The sequence below is a fragment of the Miscanthus floridulus genome, chromosome 7 (assembly GCF_019320115.1).
Source record: "Miscanthus floridulus cultivar M001 chromosome 7, ASM1932011v1, whole genome shotgun sequence".
Lineage (NCBI taxonomy): Eukaryota > Viridiplantae > Streptophyta > Magnoliopsida > Poales > Poaceae > Miscanthus > Miscanthus floridulus.
This window is the reverse complement of record NC_089586.1, coordinates 11,508,335-11,532,386: the sequence shown is the minus strand read 5'-3', so window position 1 is coordinate 11,532,386 and position 24,052 is coordinate 11,508,335.

Here is a 24,052-nt window from a genome sequence, read left to right as displayed (position 1 = left end):
GGCACGATGGCCGACAACCACATACACTCGGCATTGAAGGTTGTTCATTGCAAGTACTAATAAGTATCTTAAAGTCCAGATACCACCAGAAACCAGAAAAAAAATGTGCTAGTTCTAAGACTGGCACAATACAAATTCAGTACTTCACAATGTCAAAGCAATCATAATGTAGTTACTACTATTTATTTTCAGTGATGTCTCAAGAAACTTCATTTGCCATGAAGGAGAAAAGCTTAGAGTGTTTGCTTTCAGTTCTAAACATTGGGCTTCTCTGCACTAAGGCATCCCCAAATGAGCGCATCTGCATGTAGGAAGTGGCTGCCAGGTTGCATGAAATCAAGAAGGCATTTCCAAGATAAAACTAAGGTAATATAAACAACGTCCTCTATACTTTGATAAGGTATATACTTTAAAAATTGTTCTAGATGTACCTCACTCTTTTTTCCCCTCTTCCAGGTTTTGTCACTTTTACCCTAGTGGCTACTGCTGACATAATAAAGCTTATCTTCTTGCACCATAACGGCAGTTCAAGAAGGAAAAAAAAACGTCACACTAGCATGCAAGTTCTTGAATTTCTCGTGTTTGATTTCTGAAAAGAAGGGATTTGTTGTACTGTTACCAGATGTGATTCTGACATTTGGTGAATTTTCTCGTGTTTGCTTTTTTAAAAGAAGGGACTTGTACTGTTGCCATAGCAATACCAGTTGTGTTGTGACAGTTTGCACGTTAGAATTGAAACCATTGTGTGATAAAGCTTCTACCCATGAAGTTAAGTTTCATGAATCTATCACCACCTTAATGGCTGCCTGAAACGATCACTCCATAATTTCTGAGGCTTCAGTTCAATCGTTCTGCAATAAGCTGACACAGAATAAACAGCAGGGGAAATTAAGATCGAACTTGGCTGACTAGACACACTGAATAAAACAGCAGTGCAACCTAGGGGAGATTCACTCTAGGTTTCATTGTCACATGCCCTGATGATCTCCTTGTAGCATCCTGACCTAAACCAGCGGCTAAACAACACTACGCTAGATTTGCACATCACTGCTGGCCTCATCACTGCCGGATTTGTGAGAACCGGCAGTGATGTATCTTCACTGCCGGTTATAAGCCTGAAAATGAAAAAATAATTGGTGCTGGGCTAAAACTGGCAGTGAAGGACCACATCACTGCTGGTTTTTGGCTTAAACCGGCAGTGTTTTGGCGGGCAGTCATCATTGTCGGTTTAAGCCAAGAGCCGACAATGATTGGGCACTATCACTGTCGGTTCTAGCCAAGAACCGACGGTGATAAGCCTACAACACAAAAAGGCTGCAGCCGTCCTCTCCTTCCTCCTCTCTTCCATCCCGAGAACAGAGGCGCGTGTTTGGACCCTTCCCTCCATTGTTGCGGCTGCTCTTCACCAAGAAGCTAGTGCTTGGATTTTGAAGAATGACGTGATCTTTTTGCTTTAAGGTTAGTAACAAACATCCACTCCTTTGATTTTGTTGCTTAATTAGCTTCGTTTTGATGGCTACATTGCTTGATTCTCATTCTAGTTCTTTCTCCATTCTAGAGAGCACTTTTCCAATTGGACATTTGTGCAAGGCTCAAATTGTGGTGAATCCAACATCCAAAAGGTTGGTGTCTATGATCACATTTAAATTCCTAGCTAATTATTCCATGGTGGTCAAGATCATCATTGTTAGTATGTGATGCTATAATTAGTTCTTACAAGTAGAGTAGAATAGTTATTCTTCAATATTGTGCAATAATTGTTTTTTACTATGATTTTGAATTTACAGGGCCGGGGCTACCAATTTCAATTTTTCAATAATTAGTGTACAATAATATTTTCCAAAAATGGTACTTTCAAGCTATAATTGTTGTTCATGAAGCTCGATTTCTTATTAATTCTTTGTAATTACTGTCTCAGTATTTTTTTGTGCAGAGATGGATCGAGAGTGGATGCATCTGTCCCGAACGGACAAGCAGTACATGCATGGTGTTAGCCAGTTTATCACCGATGCCAAAGCCCATGCTGGGAATGGGAACCCTATCTTCTGCCCATGCAAAGATTTCAAGAATCATAGGAACTTTCATCAAATTGAGTCTATACAATCGTACTTGATTACTAGGGGGTTCATGCCAAACTATACGATATGGACTATGCATGGCGAGGTTGGTGTGAATGTTCTACAGGGAAACGATGATGATGTGGACATGCCTGACGTAGCCATCCAGGATGATGACAAGGAACCCGGTGTCAATACAGAACCTATGGCCACAGTTAATAATGTGTTTAGGAACATGCTAGCTGATGACACCGAGGATAACGATGGCATTTCTTAGCTGCTACGTAATGGAGAGACCGGATGTCTTAGCGAAAGATAGCTGAGAAAGCTAGAGAAAATGAGACAAGATGGCAAAACACCATTGTATAGGAATTGTCCAATAAGCAAACTGGAAGCCGACATCATGCTGTTGGAGTTCAAATCGACAAATGGATTGAGCGATAAAGGCTTCAATCAGTTGTTAGGTATAATAAGGAAAATGCTCCCAGAAAAAAATGAGTTGCCAGAAAAGACAAACTTGGCCAAGAAAATGATCTGCGCCATCGGCCTCAAGGTTGAAAAAATCCACGCGTGTTCCAATGATTGCATATTGTACCGTAGAGAAAAATACAAAGACATGGACAAGTGCCCCAAGTATGAAGCTCCACGGTACAAGGAAGGGCCGTCAGATGAGGGTACCAAGAATAGAGGAGGTCCCATAAAGGTCATTTGGTATTTCCCTATAGCTCCCTGGGTGCATAGGCTGTTTGCATGTGCAAAGTCAGCCAAGCTGTTGCGCTGGCATGGAGAAGAGCGTAAGAAAGATACAATGATGAGGCACCCCACCGATGGACATGACTGGAGGATTGTCAATACTATGTTCTATAAGGACATCGGTGGAGAGGTAAGGCACCTTTGGTTTGCTTTGAGCACAGATGGGATGAATCCTTCTGACCAGGTTAGAAGCAATCATAGCACCTGGCCAGTGACGCTCTGTATATACAACCTTCCACCTTAGGTCTGTATGAAGCGGTCGTACATCCAGATGCCACTACTGATCCAAGGGGCAAGACAACCTGGGAATGACATTGATGTGTTTCTAGAACCAGTGATCGAAGAACTAGTGGAGATGTTTGAAAAGGGTGTGCCGGATGTTTGGGACTAGTATAAAAAGGAACATGTCACGATCAAGAGAGTACTTATCGCTACAATCACCGACCTACCAGGTCGAGGTTCATTGTCCGGAGAGAAGATAAAAGGCTATACTGGATGTGTCGAGTGCTTGGACGACACCGATGCGGTAAATCTACCAAATAACTCAAAGATAGTTTATATGGGACACCGTAGGTTCCTACCTAAGGATCACCCCTACCGTAGGAACAAAAAAGATTTCAACTGTACTATTGAGAAATGCTTAGCTCCAAAATATCGAGATAGGCATGCGATACTTCAAGAACTCAACAAACTAGAGGTTGTCCTTGGGAAGGGGACAATGCAGTAGCAGCGCCTGATGGGAGTGTTTGGAAGAAAAAAATAGTTTTCTAGAAATTACCTTACTGGCCATTTCTGAGTGTACGCCACTGTCTTGATCCCATACACATCACTAAAAATGTGTGCGCTAACACTCTTAACACCTTGATGGACACCGGGGGGACATCGAAGGATTCACTAGCCACATGCCTAGACATGCAACACTTGGGAATCAGGAAGGAGCTGCATCCCATGGAGCTAGAGAATGGCTAGTTCAAACTTTCGGTTGCATCATGGACATTGAAGAAGGAAGAAAAGCTTGCACTTATTTCTTTCTTCAATGAACTCAAAGTCCCGATGGGCTACTGTGTGAACCTGAAGAGGCTAGTGAACATGAGAGAACTCAAGTTCAACTATGGCCATATGAAGGCCCATGACTATCATGTCATTATGACTCAACTGCTCCCTGTTGCCCTGCGTGGTATCCACCCGCCAAAGGTTCGCGCCCCAATCATAAAGCTTTGCTCGTTCTTCAATGCGATCTCAAAAAAGGTCAATGATGTGTCCATGCTAGAGCAACTGCAACGGGACATAGCCAAAACCCTTGTTAGGCTTGAGATGCATTTCCTGCCGACTTACTTTGATATCTCATTGCATCTGCTCATTCATCTTGTTGACCAAATTAGAGCACTTGGCCTAATGTACCTACATTAGATGTTCCCTTTTGAAAGATTGATGAAAGTTTTCAGGAGGTATGTTAGGAACAGATTCAGGCTAGAAGGGGGCATGGTTGAAGGATGGTCAATGGAGGAGGCCATTGAGTTCTACACATATTATTTGGACATCAAAAGGGTCGGAGTTCCAGAATCTCATCACGAGGGAAGACTACGTGGCAAAGGAATGATCGGGGAGAAATCTGTTACAGTAGATGACCCTATTTCTTTCAGATAGGCACAGTTCGCTGTTCTCGAGCAAGCTAAGGGTGTGATGCCATATATTGATGAGCATAGGCAATCGCTGCAAACTCTATATCCGAGTAGGTCATAGGCTTGGCTGGATAAAAAACATAAGGAGGAATTTATCAGCTGGTTGCGACATCGCTTGCTTGGAATAAAGTTGGGTAATCAACTAGATGCCTTAGCCAAGTGACCTTTGAGTACATATCTTAAGTACCAAGGGTATGAAATCAATGGATTCACATTTTACACAAAAAAGCAAGATGGAAAGAGCACATACCAAAATTGTGGTGTTCGTTTTGATGCTCACGATGAAAACGGCAACGTGCAGGCGACATACTATTGTTTCATAGAGGAGATATGGGAGCTAGCCTATGGTCCATTGAAGGCAGCTCTTTTTCATTGCCAGTGGGTCCGGCTCGAGGAAATCAACACTGACAGCGAAGGGTTCACTACCATTGATCTCACTAAGACCGCATATAGAGACGACCCCTTCGTCCTTGCAAGAGATGTTATGCAAGTCTTCTATGCAAGGGACAACAAGACAAAAGAAAGGCTAAAAGTAGTCCTAGAAGGGAAAAGGAAGATTGTCGGTGTTGATGGAGTGACGGACGAAGAAGACTACATGGGCTATCAGGAAATGCCTCCATTCGGGGCTAACGTACCCCTACATATCCTTCAAGAGGGTGACGAACCTGCTTACGTATGAATTGATCACAATGAGGCCCTCATCGTTGATGCACCTAAAGATAGTTAGATTATTGTTAACTATGTAATCATTATGCAGACGTTGTATCAGTAATTCGCACTGAATATTTAATTTATATTTTGTGCGCATCTCTACAATTTAATTATTGACTATGTAATCAAATATTAAGATGATGTTTACAAACACTATTATTTGATAATTATAGACCATTAATTAATTATCATAGAATTAAATAATCAAGACACAAATTTTTGTGCTATTTTAGAATATAAACTAACTGCATTATTTCTATTAATAAATAAATAAAGAAAAGCAAACTAAGCCAACTCCCTATCCTAGCTCAATGGTTAAGGCCGCGCACTCTGTACTCTGAGACCCGCGCTCAAATCCTAGGCGGGCCAAACTTCTTTGATTTTGCATTTATTATTTAGTAGTGCATTACGACTGGATAAAAGAAAAAGAACAACTAATTCTAACATAATCCCTATTCTAGCATAGTGGTTAAGGCTCCAAACTAAGAACCCCGAGAACTATGATCGAATCCTAGGCTCAGAATTTTTTATATATTTTTTATAAAAAGGCTATGAGACTATGATTTTTTTATATTTTTTTACTAAAAGGCTGCAATGGCAGTGATAGCGCTGCTATCACTGCGATGGCAGGCTCCAAACCGATAGTCATATTTTTATATTTTTTTACTAAAAGGCTATGATGGCGGCAGGCCCTTCACTGCCGGTTTTGGTTTTAAAACCAGCAGTGATAGCGCTACGATGGCAAGCTCCAAACCGATAGTCATTTTTTTATATTTTTTTACTAAAAGGCTGTGATGGCGGCAGGGCCCTTCACTGCCGGTTTTGGTTTTAAAACCGGCAGTGTTAGCTTCTATCACAGTCGGTTGCTCAAACCGACATAGAAGACCCAATTCACTGTTGGTTTTTAAACTAAAATTGACAGTGATATGTAGATGCTCCTCACATGCCAATAGTACTCCCATGACCACAATAGTTGGAACACTGCTCCCACCTACCCCAACAACTTTAGTTCAGAAAAAAATGTACCATGACTGCTAGCCCCTATAAAATGGCCCTCGGCCAGGAGCTAGCCTCTCCATGCATGTTGGTTTCAGCCAGGCCTTATCAGCCATGATACAATGTTTTCCTCACAACAAACCACATATATCATTATGCATCATAGTCCACCAAAATGGTGCACACATGAGGCCACCTTCACTGTCGGTTCTATTTAAAAACCGGCAATGCTGTCCATGCCCCCCTATATAAAACAAACTGCCGGCCACATACATCGATCGCACCCACCCACGAACTCTCTCGGTCTCATTTCTCATGTTTCACTCTAAGTTCTCAAGACATCCACTCTCTCTCTACGTGATTTGGTCATGGCTCTTGCATTTTTCAATGGTATTGATATGTTGTCTTCTCCAATATTCTATCTATATTCATTTGATCTATATGTATATTCATGTTTCTTTGCATTCTACATTTATATATATTCTTATTCCTTGCATTTGATCTATATTTAATTATGTTGCCACATTTTACTTGGAAGAATTTTTTTGTGCATATATTTTGTGTTCATATTTTTTGCATTTTATCGATCAGGTGGTATGAACAACGGACCTCCCCCACCACAAGAACCAGGTTTCCACCTTGACGATGAGCCATTCGCTCCTAATGTGGCCATTCCACGGTTCCCTATTCCAGCTATTGTATGAAATATTTTCCAATATCTTTTGTTTTTTATGCTAACAAATAAGTGTAATTAGTTTAATATCATTGTTGCATGCATATATGTCGCATACTATATCCCCAATAGATTGGCTGCAAACAGCACTTAGCTAGTTCTTTATCTCGGACATCGTCGAGAACGCGACATCTAATGCAAGTGGTCGGCTATGGACGTGTGAACTCAGTTTTTTCATCCCTGTGAGGGGTTCAAATCATCGGAACCATATCCACGGGACAGGAATACAGAGCCCGAACGTGATAAGCGTCCAATTAAGTGTTGTGCGCATCTGTTTAGAGGCACTTCGACGTATTTGTTATGATGTTCCTGATTTCTCGCACTTCAAGGCACTTGCTTTGAATGCTGGTGATATCCCCGTCCTGCAAGCAAGCGAATGGTTTGCGAGCTACAACCACGCAGATGTGGTAAAATGGTCACTTATACCTGAGTCATGGTTATTTGTTGTTTATTATTGTAATAACATTCTCTAATTTTTTTTCTTTTTCTCCGCATGCAGATTGCTCTACAGGACCTTACCTATGCTGCATGTGGCTTATGGGCCGTTCTAGACCATACAGAGCAACTCGGGTACGATTAGGACTTCTGTAATGGAAACCACGGCCAACTCACTATAGAAGGACGCTAGTACTGCATAAGGATTACTAACAGGGGCAGTGGTCGTTTAGTAGGTTACATCTATGGTCGACCATTCTTTCGGTATTGTGAGGCACGAGAGAGTGCACTCATACGGGCATTAGACTTCATCGATACAAGCGGATACATAATCCGTGACATTAATTACCATATATGGCTACACAGGCATGTTAGTGTGCGTGGCCCGATCGATCCCGGCAGTGATTCTGATAGTAATTAATGTTTATTTAGCTAGGTTTTCAAGGTCATAGTTTAATTGTGTTCTAATTTTAATATGTATGGCATTGTGTGTTTAATTACTGTCATGCATGTAATTCGTGTAACATTTGTTGGGCAACTAGAAATATACATTCCGGTGTCGTATTGGTCTCAAAATTATTCTCAGGCTTGCATGTGCCACGTGTGAAGGAAACACCAAGTTTGGGATTTTTCGAAGATGGTTTGCTACTTTCTGAGGTTTAATTGAATTTTCGCATGATGACACCTATTAATTATAGGTTGAACTGAGTCTACCCACGAAAAAATCCAGAATGGTGCCAAACCTTTCACATAGGCTCTAATGAGCCCTAGGGATAAGAATTTTGTGGAGGTGGATGAAAAAACCTGTTGGGTCCAAGATGAAATTCACCCTCTTTTATCTCATTTGACATAGAAAAAAATATAATAAATAAAAAAATGATCAAAAAACCTCAGATCCTGTGTGGGGTCTTAATTTGGGTGTACATGCTTGTCAAAAAAATTTCAAGCCATTTCGACATAGGCGGAGTATACATACTTCACAAAGGTACATTTGCCTTTTCATCGAACCATGACTATACACATAGGCTATAAAAGTTTATGTGGTTCATAGGCATTCCGGTGTCGTATTGGTCTCAAAATTATTCTCATGCTTGCGCGTGCCACATGTGAAGAAAACACCAAGTTTGGGATTTTTCGGAGATGGTTTGCTACTTTCTGAGGTTTAATTGAATTTCCACGCGACGACACCAATTAATTATAGGTTGAACTAAGTCTATCCACGAAAAAATCCGGAATGGTGCCAAACTTTTACATAGGCTCTAATGTGCCCTAGGGATAAGAATTTTGTGGAGGTGGATGAAAAAAAATCTATTGGGTCCAAGATGAAATTCACCTTGTTTTGTCTCATTCAGCACAAAGAAAAATATAATAAATAAAAAAATGTTTAGAAAAAACTAAGATCCTATGTGAGATCTTAATTTGGGTGTACAAGCTTGCCCAAAAAATTTCAAGCCATTTCGACATAGGGATACATATGCTTCTATTTATTCAGTATATAAAAGAATTTTTTTAATATATATAAACATCACTATCAATTTCAAAAAACCGGCAGTGATGAGAAGAAACCGATAGTGATGCTGGTTATCACTGTCGGTTTATTTTGAAAACCGACAGTGATGCTAGTATAGGATGTGTGCCAAGGTTTATTTATTTTTTATTTTTGACCTTTAGATCGCTTAATAAATTATAAAATTAAACCAAAAAAATTTTGCCTCCCGGGATTCGAACACGGGTATCAGGGGCTAAGTTGCGGGGTCTTAACCTTTGAGCTAGTAGGAGGTACTTATGCTATAACCGCTACACGTCAATCACTGCCGGTTTAAAGAATGGCCCGGCGGTGATATTTCTACATCACTGTCAGTTTATACTTACAACCGGCAGTGATGTACCCCCATCACTGTCGGTTTATAATTAGAACTGGTAGTCATGAGGTCTGGTATAAAAGCCCGACGCGGGTTGAAATTATCCAAATTTCAACCCCGTGCCAACCGTTCCCAGCCCCGCGCTCCTCATCTTTGACACCGACGCTCATGCACCGCCCCACGCCGTCCACCGCCCACGCCGGAGGACCGCCGAGGCCTTCAGGAGCGTGCAGATAGCTGCTTTCCCACCCCCATGGTGAGTGCATTGCTCACTACCTGCTAAGTGTTTGATGAAATGCCCCACGGTTGTTTTCTTCCCAATAGCAGTCGATTCCTATTCGATTGAGTTACATGCTATTACTCCTTGGTTTAGCTATCCTTGTATGTACATGCTGTTGCATAAACTAGTTAGTTTTTCCTTGAAGAGATTATGCTACCTACTGATTTGTTGAGGACCTAGTAATCATGGCCCTAAACTGTTTCAGAACCATTGGTGTTATTTGCATGTTGTCGCAACAAGTTATTCCCTCGAGTCACAACTAAGTGACCTTTTGCGCTGTGTGCAGTCTAAGTATTTAAACATTGATCATCAACACCTCTTGACATAGTTAGATTGAATATGTGACAATGATATAAGCATATCTGTCTCGAATAGTAGTTACATAATGTTATGATATCTCTGTACTTTGTAATTACTGTAAGCAATGGAAACTAGCAGTCAAAGGTACATGTTAATGACTATGGATGTCTTATTTGTGACGGTAGGGAGTGTTCTATTTGTGTAAGAGTTAGATAAGAATTTCTTGTCAAAGGTACATGTTAGCAGCAATGATGGATTCTTATCAAATATGTACAGGTATAATTGCTATAGGTAGAGTGTCAATTGATTTTGATGGAATGTATAGCATGCTTAAAAAAGGCATCTATAGATGTTTGTTCCAGAAAAAAAGTTAAGAACAACTTTTAAAATTGGCTCAGTAGCGGCAGCAAGTATGATTACTAAACCACATTGATCTCCGAATAATAAACAGTCCAATTATTGAGGTATTTTTTATCATGTCAAGGATAAAGAACATTAAATAGATTTAGTTTGGTCATATAACTTGAATAATAACTCTTGTTTAGTGAGTTACCATTATCACTTACCACATGCCTAATTTACTTAAATGTATAGGCAACCATGGCATGGTATGTAGTGCATGTTGGTCACATGCCTGGGATTTATCAAAGTTGGGAAGATTGCTATGCTCAAGTCAATCGCTACCCTAGTAATTTGCACAAAAAATACAACACAGAAGCTGAAGCTTTGAGGGCCTACTATAGTCATCCGGCCTATCTTGCAAACCATGGGCAACCGGCCTACTATGGTCCAATGAATGCAAACCATGGCCATCCGCTGGCACTGGAGATCGAAGAGAAGCCACCCGCCGGAGATGTGAAGATTAGGAGAATTGCTCCTTGGTCTTGGAAAGATGTCATGCTTTTATTTATGGCTATGGTCATCGCTTTTCTTATTTGAAAGTTGATGTAGGCATAGTTTCATAGAACAGTAGGTGGACTTTGTTGTATGTGGTCAATCAAACAATGAATTTGTTCTAGGTGAACATATGCTATTATTTGACTTTGTTGTATGTGGACTTATTATTAGACTTTGCATTAAACATATTATATATATATATGAACATATGCTACTAGTAGTTGTCCACGGCCAAAACTAACCACAATCGTGTCACAGCCATGACTCATCGTCGCATGTTACCCCATCATCGAAGAATAGATCGGCAACAAGAAGCGGCTGATATCGCTTGGATGGGAGAGCCGCATGATCCAACAAACGGTGACGGTGTCAACCAGGTCGGTGAGAACGAGCAGCCATGGACCCCGTCCGGCCTGCTCGGTCTGGGTCAAAATGACCAAGATGGCTGGGTAACTTTGGTATCATGTGACTATGTAGCCACACACGCTAATCAATTGAGAGGGTCATAGCTTACTTGGTGTCTCTAGTAGGAGCCTCCGTCGGCTGAGGAGCTAGAGGGTTCGGGTAGCAGGAAGGCCAGATCCAAGCGAGCATGTCAAAGATTCCTGTTGGTAGGAATGCACACTAGCACATTACTAAGTTCGATGAATTCGGGGATCCACTCTCACAGCCTATAGCTTTGACCAAATACAAGACTATCCTCGGATTACTTGTTAGGGACTTTATCCCGATTAAGTACAGGAAGTGGATTGGAAAAGATGATAACCCGTGGAGGGTTCCCGAAAGCGAGAAGGATTACATATGGGATGTCAAGATCCCAAAGTATTTCACTTTCCCAGCCGAGTATGATAGGGAGTTAGTCAAGAAAAAAGCAAAAGAAATCATAGGGACATACTTTAAGAATTTTAAGGGGACATTGTACAAGAATTTTGTCCTCCAAAATAAAGAGCCAGATTTTAATGGTGGACAGTTTAGCAAGCAGAAGGACTTCTGGCAGGATTTCATGGAATACAGGTTATCCGAGGAGTACTTACAACTGAGTAGGAAGAATAAGGAGAATTCATAGAAAGCGACGAATCCTCATCATCTCGGCTCTCGTGGCTATGCCAAAAAGATGCTAGAATTTGAAGCAGAACATCAAAAGATGGATCACCTCGCTAAGGAAGACGTTTAGGTTGAGACCACTGATTGGGAGACTAGATCGATATTATACTGTATGGGGAGAAATATACGTCACGCCGAGGATGGGAGCTTTAGCTCCTCAAATCAACCCATGAGCGAACTCATCCAGAGGATCTCCCATGTAACTGAGGAGGTGAGGCAAGGGACTCGCACTTCTAATAGGGAGAAAGACGTGCTCACCCAAGCACTCGGAACCAAGGAGCACCCTGGTCGAACTAGAGGAACCGGTGTTGTTCCTTGGAAACTAGCATTCCCCCAAGAATCTAACACTTACCGAAGCTGCTCGAGGGGTAGAGCGGAACAGGAGGCAGAGTATTTGAGGAGACTAAAAGAGATGGAAGATAGAATGGAAACATGGATTGAGGCGACCATTGAAGCGCGAGTCGAGCAAATTTTGCTGTCCGGGTCAGTAGTACCACAAAACCCTACTCCTACTGCCTTTACCCCACAGTTTAGGGGTCGCAGCAGCTGCGGATCAACCCCGGTCAACGAAGAAGAAACGAATGTGCCTCATCCGGTGGACGACATCACTGAACCCATCAATGTCAGGTTGTACATCTGCCAGGAATGGACAAAGGACAAGGTGGCGCTCGGCCAGACCTGGCCTATGGGAGATGGGACAATTAATGGCCGCCCAATTCCACTAGGGTACGCTCGCATCACCATTGATAGAATACTTAATAAGAAGTATAACAAGATACCCATTGAGTACCCCATAGTGGAAGACAGACCAAAACTTGGTCAAAACAAGGGCTCTCAAGTGGCCTGGCAAAAGTGCTTCATTAAGCTTGACCATCAATTGTCCTCTGATGATAAGGACGACTACGAGTCTTCACCCACCTGCGATGATCACTCACCATCTCCTAGTAGAGATCACTCCCCTCCTCATCTGGAACCATCACCCCTGAGAAGATAGAGGTCTCCTTCTATTCCTCCTCGTCCGACTCCATCTTCATCAGCCCCGAGAAAAGAGACTCCTCCTCCTCCTCCATCTTCATCAGCGTCGGGAAAACAGAATTCTCGTCGTCATCCTCCTCCTCCACCTCAGCCCAAAACAAGATCAAGGACATCCTCGCAGTCGCAGAAAAGGTCCTTAGATTCGATCGCTAATGCTCCCAAAGTGGACCAACAGAAAAGAAAAAGGCCATTCAGTGACAGCGTTACCACCTTGATGAAAGAAAAATTTACAGCACACATCTCGAAGGAAGATTGTCTTAGTTTCTTCAATCTCTGTGCCTCACTGCCTTCGTTTTTTGAAGTCCGAATTCAAAAGGCAAACAAAGAATAAATATGCTACAACAAGAGATGAAGAAATACACAATAAAGATTTAAGGAACATACAGAAGTACGTCGAAGACAACCCAGGATTAACCATGGAAGAGGCCGCGACCATCTATTATGATGTACAAGGGATGGAAACACTGATAATGAAGTATGAAAGGGGCAATCTTTTGGTTCCCGATCATGAGTATAAAAATCTGACAACATATATGCGCCAGTTACATGAATATTACATGGCTCAAGCAACAGAGATGGATGACTTTGGTTTTGAGGTTATTATCCATTCGCCACATGTTTTCCATTATCCTGAAGAAGAGAAGTTCGATGTCGAGTGGGAGTGCTTATTACAGCTATACCAGAAACGCTCTCTCGATGTTTAAAGGTTGACGCTGTGGGCTATGTAAGTACCCTACACGCATGATTTTACAATTAACTACTCTCTTGAGACATAAATTGTTAACTTTTGAGCACTTCCCAAGATTTTATGTAGGTGTATACCAAAATTTTGCATTCTAAAAAGCAAATGGGATTACATAGGCTTCTTGGACCCCATGCGAGTCAATGAGAGGACATGTCTAGGCCTCTATGGATGTGATGTGGAAGACCAGAAACAGAGATTGAATCCTATTTTCGACGAATTCACGATGAAAAAGAAAACACACATACTTCTAGCCTACAACTGTGAGTATGTGTTCTCGGCTTTTAATTTTATGCTTCTTTTTTCGTTAAGATTATTCGATAATTAGGATTCTGTGATTGCAGCAATCATTTCATCTTCATTTGTGTTAATCTTGCCAAAAATCTGCTCAAGGTGTGGGACTCGAAGAAAAAACCATTTCATCATCTGGATGCACCGATGGCAGTGCTGAATTAGTAAGCGATCCTAATAACATATTATTTTCTAATCACACATACCGCTTTCTAATGTTTCTCCTTTTAATGTTGCTCAGTGTCTGAAGAAGACATATCGGTGGGACGCCGGTCCCATTCAAGGTTGTCGAAATGGAGGGGAAGTACCTATCACAGCCGATGGGAAAAAATGAATGCGGGTTTTATGTAATCTGGGCAATGCTTCACTACATCGGCGGGAAATCGGAAGAAGCCAAAAAGTAGGTGTGTATAATCCCCATTTTAATTTATGTTTGTTAATAATTCAACAAAATGATTTACTGTTCCTCTTTGGATATCATCTTTTTTGAACGACGACGCAAGAAATATAACCACGAAAGGTTGTTAGACATGGAGATCATCGCACTGCAATCGGAGTTGACAAAATTCATCTTAGCCGAGGTATTGGAAAAAGATGGAGTATTTTTCATTGCATAATCCGTGAAGTACAAGGACTAGTATGGCCTAGAGCAGCTCGCCAGATTATTGTAAGAAGTCCGAGAAGCATGTGTGAAGTCCAAAAACATTTCTTTTTTATTTTGTGGGATTGAGATGTGGATAAGAACATTTGAATTGTAACCGTAACATTTATAATGTTTAATATTGATGTACCTGTCGGCTACGTAGCGTATATAAAGCGAAACCCGATTCCATGAAAAAATATAAATTAAAATCAATTATAAAATAATAAATTGCGAACGTGACATCACTGCCGGTTATTAGAAAACCGGTAGTGTTGTCGTAAACATCACTGTCGGTTATCAACAAAACCGGCAGTGATGGCACTGCCAGCTCGAGCCACAAACCGGCAGTGTTGGCTTAGCCATCACTGCCAATTCTTGTCACAAACCGGCAGTGATTCTTACTATAACACTGCCGGTTGAAACACAAACCGATAGTGTTGTTGGAACTGAGCTCTACCGGGTGGTCTTATGAACCGGCAGTGTTGGTTGAAATGAACACTACCGGTTGTGTAAAGAACCGGCAGTGAAGTTGATGAACACTGCCGGTTTGTATGAACCGACGGTGATAGCTTACCCTCATCACTGCCGGTATGGTTGTGCCGGTTCGAAATCCGATAGTGATGGGGTATTTTGAACCGGCAGTGATGGGGTATTCTGACGTAGTGCAACCAGCTGAGAGTGGAGTCTGGGCTCGCTCTCCTCATAGGCACTATTGGGATGTAGTTAGATTCACATCAATTCACATATGTTCGGATGGATTGGAGTGGAACTTGAACTAAATTCCACTTCAACACATGTGGAATGCGGTGAATCTGACATCCAAACAAGGACATATAGATGGGATTTGAACCATGGGCAAGATCTGCACTCCAACATGGACACGTGAGACTATCGTAATAAAAGCCTAATGCAGTACCATCGCATATATTTTTTTTCATATGGACCTAGCGTCAACCGCTTAGAAAGACGAGGACCAAAAACTACACTTATAGTGCGTTTGGTTCGCTGTGCCTATTATCGGTCTCGGAATGATCTCATCGAACCTATGTTCCTCTTTGGTGTAAGTCATGGCACAATCTCATCCGTCATCAACCCATTCCATGTATAGCAATAATCGTAGACGAACAAGCTAGTAGAACCAATTGTGGTTGTGTAAAATTAAATTCACCTGATGAATTAGAACCAGCCATGCGGAACCAACAACCCGTGCCGCATGGGGCCAACACGGCTAAACCAAACACGCTGTTAGTTTAATTTGACGCTTCATGCTTGTTATCATCTAAAGTGTTGAATAGGTCATTAACATTCTTAACTAAAGGGTCAGCCTTCCCCGGCCTCGAGGAAATTATAATTAAGTAATAATAAACGAGAAGGTGTGTTTATCCCATGAGCTTTTGAATCTTGAATATTATATATTCTAGTCTTGATCAAAGTTTTAACGACGATGCTTTTGAGGACACTGACAGTGACTGGCCACAGACGATGCTGGGTGTACTACATATATAGCAGCAGGCATGAACCCAAGGACGTACGTACGCCGCATGCAGCTGGCAAGGGGTGTACGGTGACACAACCAAAGCATATCATCTACTCCGGCGAAGGGCGGCATAGACGTGATGCATGCATCTATAAGTAGCGGTCGTGCAGGTTCTGAGATATAACTAACTAACAATGGCGGGTGCTGACCCGAAGAGGACGTCGTGGCCGGAGTTGCTGGGCATTCCGGCGACACCCGCGGTGATGAGGATCAGCCACGACAGGCCGGAGTTGGCGGTGGAGGTGCTCCCGCTGGGCATGAAGCTGAGCAAGGGCTTCAACCCCAAGCGCGTCCGCGTCTTCTTCGACCCGCGGGACTCCCAGGGCCTCGTCGCCAAGGTCCCCGTCGTCGGATAGCAGTAGCCACTAGCTTAGCCGGCCAAGGCTGCAGGATGGTGTTACGCTCATGCGATGAATAAAGAGCTGTCCTGCTCATGCGTGGATCTTTGATGCATGCATGCTTGCTTGTTTCACACGAGTTGCTGTTTGTCATAAGCGTTTATCATCAGTCAAGTTTGTTTTTCTTATTATTAGAGAAACCAGCGTGGATTATTATTGATTGAGAAATTAATTAAAAGGGAAAGGGAATGAATGAACCGATCAGCTTTTAAGTCGTGGTGACAATTGGTGATTTCAGCAGAAGCCGGTAGCCAATCATCACCGATCGAGCAAACAAGGTGTTTGAAGAACAAATTAGCTAGTTAATTAACAATTTGCACATCACCACAGAAAGTTAGCATTAGCAATTACTATTGTTTTACTCATGGAGGAGTCAAAGAGAATCTAAATGATTTAATTTGGAAATGCAAAATCCCTTTAAAGGTGAAGTTTTTCCTATGGCAGATTTTCCATAACAAACTCCAAACTGCAGTGGCTTTAGTTAAAAGAGGGTGGCATGGTAGTCCCCTGTGCTGTGTGTGTCTATGTCAAAAGCCTGAAACAGTCAATCACATTATCTTTGAATGTGTCTTTGCACATTATAACTGGTGTTGTGTTAGAGATGCCTTTGGTTTAAAAGGTTTTCCTGTATCAATTCAAGGGATGGTCTCTGAATGGTTGCCAAGGCGGCTGGGGATTCCTAAATGCTTATGCTTTTCATTTTTTACAGGTTTGGCTTGGTCTATGTGGAAGAATAGGAATAAAATAGCTATTGAGAAGAATTTCCCAACTAATCCAGACGCCGTGATTCATGCTGCTCTCAATTTCATGCAGATGTGGATAGATATACAAAAGGAGGCCGACAAGATCAAGTTGAAGGAGATAGTGCAGTGCTTAGCCGGCTGGATGGGGAAGAAGGAGCAGCACCAAGACTTCTGTTCTAATATTGCAGTGTTCTAGCCCCTGGGCGGTCTTCTGTTATGTTTCTGAAACTGGGTGTTGGTCAGGTCTTTGTTCTCCATGGGTTGGAGCGCATTCTATTTGCTTGCGTTTGTTTTTGGAACTGGTAACCCCAGTATGTAAGAACCTTAATATTGGCTTCTTAAAAATCCGAGTAAATCTCCTTTTTTTAAAAAAAAAAAGTTAGCATTAGCAACTGCAAAACAGCGTAGCAGAGAGGATCACGAACTACCTAAGCCAAGCCCCTCTTTCTTTCTTGCACGATTGTGAAGGTAGGAATGATTCACGTAATGATCTGCGTTGAACCTTGTTAATTGTTTATATAGAGTACATGTTGGCTTGAATCTTGAACAATCATATGAAATAGAGATCGAGACTAATCCTGTCTTACCATAACAACCGGATCCTTTCGGATAGATCCATGCCATATATACTCTAACAGAGGAGCGCGTGACCATTCTCGAGAACATAGAAAGTGATGTAGGGGGGCAAGATTCTTCATGAAAACTTCCACTAACGAGTTGTGATGGAGAGAAGAGTATCAGAGGATCGGCTATGATCACAATGGCATTCACATAGAGCAATAAATAGACTGTGTCGCCACCACGATATAAAATATAAATAGAGACGTGTGTCAGAATTGACCTCAACAAATCCCAAAGATAGGAGATAAGAAACAATCCGTGTGTGCCATGCTCTAGGTGTCTTCTTGAGGCCATAAAGTGACTTGTCCAACCGACAAACAAAATCAGGACTGGAGGGATCAACAAAACATGAACGCTGCACGGAGTGTCCCTGAGAGGTGCCATGGTGGAATATATTCTTCACATAAAGCTGATGAATATAGGCCAATCTCGAGAAAGAGCTACTCGCGAAACCGAAAATAGGCTAATTTTTTGTGGGTAACTGGTAAACCAACAAAAATTTAGCCTATTTACTGGTTCATGGACGACAACACGCCTTGCGTCCCTAGTTAGAACTGTGTTAATAGTTGTTGCCTTAATCATATGGCTAAAGGTCTCAATAAAATAAATGCCTGAACGACGCTGAGTAAATCCCTAAAGAACTCAAAAAGCGTGTAGCGATCAAGATTGCCATCGATTTATGCCAAAAAAAAATCACTTTCAAGTCACTACTACCCTTGTCCCTTGTGCAAAAATGAACCTGTATCTTTAACTTATTTCTCTTAAATGCTAACGTTACCAGTGAAACAAGATTTCTTCATGTACTCGTACTAGCCATATACAATACTACAATATTTTTTTTGTCTAGGTGGTCGTTTTAGCAACCGCCTCCGTCAAAAGGCCTCGGTTAATATGGGTTGACCAAGACGGCTGCTTTGCCAGCTTCTGAAAATGAATCAGAAAAAACAAAAAAAAAAAGAAAAACCCCTGGATAAGCCCGCCGAGCCCATTCACGCGTGGTAGACACTGCTCGCTAGATCTGCGCGCTGTCGCCGTCGCCGTCGCCGTCGCCGTCGCCGTCGCTGGAGAACGCACCCACCCTGGATCCGCTGCCAGAGGACGAGCCCGCCCTGGATCCGCCACCGCGGGGCACGGCACAACATGGATCCGGCCGCCCTCCACTGGTCTCGACTCGATGCCACCTTGCCGTATATGGCCCGTCACGGAGCCTGCTCGAAGATGTCATCGCACGGGAGCCAGACATGTACAGCAGCCGCATGGGAGCAGCGACCCGACCTCCACCTCTGCCTCTCTGTCGTATGAGCCGCTGCCGGCCCTCCACCGCTGTCCTGGTGAGCACGCGGTCTGCCACCGCTGGCCAGGGCCTCCCCTCCGTATGCAACGCCGACGCTCCCCGCCGCACGCGCTGCCGCTGGCCAGGGCCTCCCGTCCGCACAGGCCGCCGGCTCTCCCTGCCGCATGCGCTGGCGGCGGCGAGGGGCATGCGGCCCGACGCTGCGAGGTACGTTGCCCCCCTCCCCCAACCGGGCGCTCCGTTGGCACGCGCATGGATCCAGCCGCCGTTGCGAGCCCACGTTGCCACCGCTCGTCAGGAAGAAGAGGAGACGGAGTCCATTTTCGAGAGAAGGAGAGGGTGTCCAAGAGGAATGAGACGAGAGAGGGGTGCCGCACTAGGGGAGAGGCAGGGGTGTCAAGCCAAGGAGGAGAAGCAGGGGCACCGCGCTATGAAGAGTGAGGAGCGCCAAGCTAGGGAAAGAGAGTTGTTTGAGAGAGATAGTGTAGTTGAGAAACCGTATGTCTTTTATTTATATGAGCCCGGTAGAAGCCCAATTTGGACTTTGGCTGGGCCTTGGCCAAGCTTAATAGACACGGGCCTCCTGAGAGATCTGCCTCCGTAAATCGATTTTTGGAGGAGGTTATGTTTTGATCGCCTCGGTAAATCGATTTTGCGAGGCGGTTATTTTTTCGTGCCTCGGTAAATAAAATGATCGCCTCCGTTAATCGTCGGGCATTTTATGAGGCGGTTGGATGTTGTGACCGCCTTGGTTAATGTTTGGACACCGCTCGTAAAATCATTTTTTTAGTAGTGATAGACTCTAATATATAGTGAACCCTCATGCTATTGATAATGTCCCTGAACAACACCGTCTCGCACATTATGAAAAATAAACATGCATGTGATTTTGTAAGTGATATATAGAGACGAGTCAACTATTTCCGATAAGAGACTATATTCTATTGCTTTAGGAGTTACTTTATACATTCATCGGAAAAAAGGAGTTACTTTACCTCATATATTAGTCGTCAATCATCCAATGAGTTAAATCTATTTGTTCTCTAACTTCCTTGGGTAGGCTTGAAAATGGAAATTTATTAGTGCACAAAAAAGTCAAACGATACAAATTCATGTGTTGTTCAGTCCTGAGAACATCTGCAAACTAGGAGCAAAAGAAAGTTTGAAATTGGAAATTTATTAAAATGTGTAGAAAAAAAGAAAATTATATATATTCATGTGTGTTGTTCAGTTTTGAAAACATCTGGTTCAGTCCTGAAAACATCTGCAAGCTAGGTTAAAAACAGAAAAAAGAGGAAGAAGTGGTGCATTATTCAAAATCATAAAAGAAATTCTTTCCTGCTGCACTGAGTTCCCCTGGATCTTTTTGTTTGTTAGAGTGGGAAAGAGATAGAAGAATCTTTACATCCATATGTTTGTGAATTCCCACTGCAAAAATTCAGGACAGAATGCATAGTACTCCACAATGCATATACTAGCATTGTGGCGAATTGCATGATGCAATACAAAACTTTACTTGAGGGAGCACAAATCACAATTACTCAATGGTACTAAGTTTAACTGAATAATCATGTTAATCACTGGTGTGAACTCTTGCACGTACAGCCGTACTGGGTAGTATAATTAGTAGAAGTAACGGTAGTCATTGGCAGGAGATGAAAGCTATCCCATTTTAACCATGCATGACAAGGCTCGATCTGTCATTGCTCTCAGCAGTGTCACTCACTATCAGGCCTTAATGCATTATGCAGGGTCGGTGTTAGAGTATATTAGTATATCTCCAGGTATGGTAGATTAGGATCATATCGTGTAATCTTGGCTTGCCTTATGTCTAAGGAGAAGACTTCTTGCCTCGCTAAGCCGATACTACACTATATATAATCTGTCCACGAGACTCAACAATTCGCGTCAGGTTTACTATATATTCCTCCAACAGTTCCTATCATGCATCTCACTACCAGATTCAGCTTCTTTGCCGAGTGCCTGAGGCACTCGGCAAAGCCTTTGTCAAGTGTTACACTCGGCAAAGGGCGCTCGGTAAATAGTTTATCGGCAAAGACCTCTTTGCCGAGTGCACTTTATCGGGCACTTGGCAAAAGCTTTGCCGAGTGCCAATCCGACACTCGGCAAAGAAAAGTAGTCGTGACGGCGAGCACCACCGTGACAGCGGCTTTGCCGAGTGTCAAGGTCAAGTACTTGGCAAAGGTACCCGATTTGCCGAGCGCCGTTGACTTGGACACTCGGCAAAGGTGTCCACTTTGCCGAGTGTCGCCGACAAGACACTCGGCAAAGGTGGCCACTTTGCTGAGTGTCGCCGACAAGACACTCGGCAAAGTGGCGACGTTTGCCGAGTGCCTGGCCCGTGGCACTCGGCAAACCTATGATGTTTGCCGAGTGCAATGGCCATTGCACTCGGAAAAGCATGTTCCCAGGTAGTTCCTAGATGGTCACTTTACCGAGTGTCATGGCCATTGCACTCGGCAAAGTGACTGAAAACAGCCTTTTTTATTTGTTTTTACATCCCATCCAAACAAATAGAAGATATATATAACAAACATCACCAACATCACATATATATCATCAACATCACATATATATCACCAACACCACATATATATCACAAACGTCACATGTCTCACAATATATCACAAATAAGTTCACAAGCAATCCAAGTGCTCCATCATCGTCAACCACAATTGCAAATAGAAGTATCATTAACAACCACAAGTATCATCATTGATTTGGTGAAGGATTCGCTGAAGCATGAGGATCGTTCGATGCCGCCAATTGATTCTGCACAAAGGAGAAGAGATTACATGTGTGAGACAAGATAAATATATATCATACATGAATAAAACTTTCATACTCCACTAGGTTTGACCGTAAGCATGAACATACAAACTAAAACATTTATACTCACAGGAGTACAATAGTGAGGAGGTAGAGGTGGAGGTGGAGCAAATAGCGAAGGTGGCGGAGCTACACCCGTAGCAGCGCCAAGACTTTGCATGTACTAAAGAATCTCCGCTGTCCTCCGCTGCTTGGCCTCCCGCTTGGCCTCCACCCTCTCCATCTTCGCCTGCATCTGCTCCCGTATCCTCCTCTCTTGTTCCAGTTGGGCCTACAATATATTCACCCAAATGTTACAATAATGAAAAGGAAAGGTATGAAAAAACCAATGAACGACGAATAAACCAGGAATAACCTCGAGTGCCTCCACCCGGTGGTGTGAAGTGTCCTGTCGAGGTCGTATGGCCGGGCTCCTGCTCGTGCTGCTTGCTCAAATCTAGGAGAGACTAGGAGTAGCGGCCGAGTCGATTGTGCCGTCGCCAATCCAGTACCGCCAATGCTTCTTGCCTCTGCCCACCCTCATGATGACTTCTCCATCAAGGTCCTCAGTGCTCAGATCATACTCTGACCCATGGACCTCCCTTGCCATCAATGTGTACTCACTGAGGCAGTTGTGGACGGTCGCATTGCTGTACGCCTCAGGCCCGTCCTCCGGGTTGTAGTTGACGTCGGACGTCGCCTTGCCCTTGTGGGCCATAGCAAATGCCTTGAAGATGGAGCAAGGCTGGCCACCATGTGACGCCGACTGCGAGAAAAAATGCAAGATGATTAGAAATCATGCAGAATTGAGCGTTAGAATAAATAAATGAATTTGTGTACCCATGTTTCTGTGTATCCGCTAAGGCTACGGCTGCCTTGATGGTGTGCTACACCTGGCATCATCAAACGCCGCTCCCAACACAAGTTGTGTGTCTCCTCCCACTTGCGTGAGCACCACCTGTCCACCATCTATTCCCAGCACTGGGGATGCGGGCACACCAATAAGGAATCATCTACAGGCCATCAAGTACATGACATATCAGAAGATGAAATTAAGCGTACTTAATCTTAAAAGGAATCAGTGTTAATGTTCTGTATTTACCTGCAGGTACTGGTGCCGGGTCAGCGTCATGGATCTTGCGTCCCTTTTGGTGACCTTCGTTCCAAGGACGGTCCCATGGTAAGTTACGACGGCCTGGATACGAGGCCTCGTAATGCATGTCCACGATGAGTTTTTTATAGCATTTGGTAGCCACCACATCCGCCCTGGCCTTATGCCCGTACTGGCATCTAAAGAAATCCTGCATACAAACACGATGTATCCATTCATTATTTCAAGAATGTATTGAGCAATATAGTGCGAGGAAGACTTACCCACAGCTCTTGCTTCACCCGCTCCGCCTTGTTGTTGAATACCCTACGGGCCTGTTCTACAGCATCAGGGGCGGCGGCGTAGTGGTCAAACGAGTAGGCTGGCCCCGTCACTCCGGCGTACTCAACCAGGCTAGGGAAGTGCTCCTTGCACAGAAGACCGAGGATGCCATTGACTTGGCATGTGTGACCACCTCCACTCGCCACAATCGTCTAGTTCATGCCCAAGTGATTAAAAAATTATTAATTTCTATTTTGATTTTCAACATATCATATAAAGTAGTGATAACATCTAAAGTTACTTACTTTTCCCCTTCAGGTCGAATCAGCGGACGTCTCTCATGAGGTATCGGTCGCTGAGGGAGGCTCGCAGGACCTCGCAAGTAGACACTCGACGAACTAGAGGAAGCGGAACCTCCCGCTGTCGCCTCGTCCTCATCATCCTCCTGCGCCTCCTCGTCATCCTCCTACGCGTCCTCGGCGTCCTCCTAGGGCACCTGCTCCACCTCCTCCTCCTCACGCGACGGGGCGGTAGGCGACGACTCCCTCCTACGGCTGCTCCTCCTACTCTCTCCCGGTGCAGCGGTCCTTGTCCTTTGGTACAAGGACGTTAGCTTCCTCATCCCATCATCCACCATCTTTGTTCAATCACCTGCAATTAAAAAGAGTAAACCAATAAGCACAGATAAATAAGAAGTACTTAGAAATAGATGCAAAATAAACAAAACGTAATTACAA